The following is a 3,156-nucleotide window of genomic DNA, read 5'->3' as shown; positions in this document are numbered from 1 at the left end:
ATTCATTCGTTTAATACATTGGTTCCAATTAGTTCATGATTCCATTTTGAACGTGCAGTTTTAATCAGAGAAGTCTATTTCATCATCTTTTTGCATCAATTGACTTTTGGTCAACTGTTGACTTTTTGGTCAATAAGTTGACCAAAGTCAATTTACCTTACTGTCATCCCTCGATCACCATGACCTTAGTCTTAATGCCCATCAATCACCTAAGTCCATTTCATTTGGATCCATGGTCTATTTCAAACAAAGTTATCTTCATTCACAATTGCATTATAAACCATGCTTGGGCCGTGTTCATTTTTTGATCCATTACAACCTTATACCAATATTCATATTTCAGTTTCAATTACAATTTAACTTCCAAAGATGCCAAATTCACATGGCCTGTGATACCATTCCGAACATCTCTCTTGGAGAAAAAAACCCTAACACTGTCAGATGCATTGAATGTAATACCATAGGCCAAATGCATAACCTGCACATCCAACTTATATTCATTTTCACCAACCATTAATTCCACTCTCCATAACAGAGTCCTTTTAACCTTAACCTGCAAAACCGATTAACATAACAGAATAAAAACCTCCAAAAGCCAACTTCCAAACAACCTACAAAATGGAGATTTCACCAATTAAATTCCATAACACTCTAACACAACAGAACTTAACTAACAGCGCAACATAGCATTTCACAAAAACTGATACAGCAAGTCATTCATCACCATCCAAGCCTAGCCTTTATATTCCCAATCGATACGAAAATGACCGAAAACCTCTAACAGCGCACTAGCTAACAAACAGTTAACTAATAAACTATGACAGCAGTGCCTTCGTTCCATAACAGAAATTGATAACAATATCATTTTCATTTCAATTTTGATTTTCACTTCACATTAGCTGACAGAACCAGTTTCCATCAACATTCCCAATGGAGAGCATTTAACTAACCCTCTTAACTAACAAAATGATATTGAGAAGACCAGTACAATGTGTTCGGCAGAAAAATAATAACATTTCATTTAACATTTTCATTTGAATAACATTTCATCTAACATTTTCATTTGAATAACATTTCATTTAACATTCCATTTGAATTTCAATTTGGATTTTAACTAACCTATTCATTTCAACCCAACTCATATTAACCAACCAATTCTGCAAGTGAATTTCATTTGGAATTTAGAATGAGTTTCATAACAGAACCCTAACTGTTTTGTGGATTTGGAGTAAATTTAGATTGAATTTCATTGGAATTTAAGTCGAGTTTCTAACTAATTTTGGAGAGAGAGATTATTATAAAAGCTAACCTCATCAAGAGATTCAATCTTCTTCAACCTTCATCTTTCACTCTCAAATAAAATTTCGAGTCTTCAATCTTCTTCACACCAAGAGCTTCACTTTTCTTGACTGCCAAAAAAGTCAACCTTCATTCAAAATCTGCAGAGATTCACGACAATAATCAACCACGACACAAACAGAAGCGTTACAGAGGAAAGAAAAAATTAGGAACTGAAAGAGTTAACGGAAATCACGTAGCAGAAAAGCAAACAGATTCTTCGAGAAGAGTTCGATACCTTTACGCCTCGTTTCATCATCACGAACTTTTCAGCATAACAACACCACGGTTCACTGTGCGCCTCCACTTCTACTCTCCATTACAACATACCAACATATCGTAACGTCGACAACAGAACGAACCCTCAATCGAAGATTTGCACTTCTCAACGAACTCACCAAAAAAAGATGAAACGGAGAGAGATTCAGAACCTCTCACGCAACTATCATCAACTCGGAAGAACAACAACACGCGCGCACATAAGGCATCCGCAAAAGGCACAAGATCTGAACTTGAATTCTTCCCGTCGAAACTCCAAATCGGTAAGCTCCCTTGCCTCACGTCAGTATTGTTTTCTTTGAATTCCTCGCACGCATGAAGATGAAATGAAAAACTTGGAATCGGTTGGATTCAGTCTCGAATTTGGAGGCCACTAATCATGTTGAGTTTGTGGCGCTGCAATCCGCTTGCGTCGGAGCTTGTTCGAGTGTTCATCGCATTTCTTGATTGTTGGAGGATGAGTTTGGAGTCGTCTTCTTCATTGTTTTTCATGTGGAATTTCATAATGGGGAAGAGATTGAATGGCTCGATGCACTGTTGAATGCTCGACCTGTTAATGTGTTTGAGTATAACAGGTTTCTTCGTGAGATCCCTGCTCTTCATGGACATAGGCCACCCAACTGTAGTAAGAAAATTTTAGCTTGTACCCCTACATTTAACCTCATATTCCTATAATTTTTTAAAAATTTCAATTCTACCTTTAACCGGTTTTAACCAATTTACTATTCAGTTGAAAATTTCAAAAATTACATATTTGACACCCTCGCACCGGAACTCGTGAAAAAAGACTTCCGGTATGTATTTATTCCAAATCGAAAGACTTCAAAAATGACTTCCGGAACACACGAAGCAATGAACCGGAAGTACTCACGAAAGAATTTCGGTTCAATCAGAAAAAAGTCACAAACCGGAACACTTCTTGAAAGAGTTCCGGTAAACAAAGTTACACATACCGGAACTCTTTGAAGAAGTGTTCGGATTTATGTAATATGTGTTCCGGAACTCTTTCAAGAAGTGTTTGGGTTTGTTTTTTTTTTTTATTATTTTTTTATTTTTTTTAATCTATTTTTTATTTTGCAGGAATGGAAAATCTTCCCCAAATATGTGTAGATACTACTGATGCGTTTATAACGACGGAAAGATTTGGTACACGAGAAGAGGTTATCAGATGGATTAAAGAGGTTGGAATCGATAATAAAGTAACTGTTATTATCCGTCGTTCAGATACTGAAACAAGGAAGGGATGGAGAAGTAACAAATGAATATTTGGTTGTGATAAAGGTGGGAAATACAAGAGTATTGATAATGGTACCCAAAGTGCGTCCAAGAAATATGGATGTCCATTTAAAATCTGGTCGGCTCCGGCGAAAGATGGATCTGGTTAGAAGATTGATGTAAAATGTGGGTTACATAATCATGGTTTACCTTATAGATTAGAAGGTAATTCGTTTATTGGTAGGTTGACCACAGATGAGAAGCAACATGTCGCTGATTTGGCAAAGAGACATGTACCACCTAGACACATATTGCTTTCCTTGC

General features: G+C 36.5%; 1 long non-coding RNA gene across 1 annotated transcript; it reads right to left on the bottom strand.

The window, feature by feature from the left end:
- Positions 1–238: 238 nt before the first annotated feature.
- Positions 239–2,238, bottom strand: LOC127085034 (uncharacterized). Its single transcript, XR_007788893.1, has 3 exons — positions 1,577–2,238; positions 1,310–1,439; positions 239–611 (listed from the first exon to the last, which is right to left on the bottom strand). It is a non-coding gene; the product is annotated as an uncharacterized LOC127085034 (long non-coding RNA).
- Between the last annotated feature and the right edge of the window lie 918 nt (positions 2,239–3,156).

Source organism: Lathyrus oleraceus, chromosome 5 (genome assembly GCF_024323335.1).
Source record: "Lathyrus oleraceus cultivar Zhongwan6 chromosome 5, CAAS_Psat_ZW6_1.0, whole genome shotgun sequence".
In the NCBI taxonomy this organism is placed as follows: Eukaryota; Viridiplantae; Streptophyta; class Magnoliopsida; order Fabales; family Fabaceae; genus Lathyrus; species Lathyrus oleraceus.
This window is presented reverse-complemented; position numbering and strand designations above follow the sequence as displayed.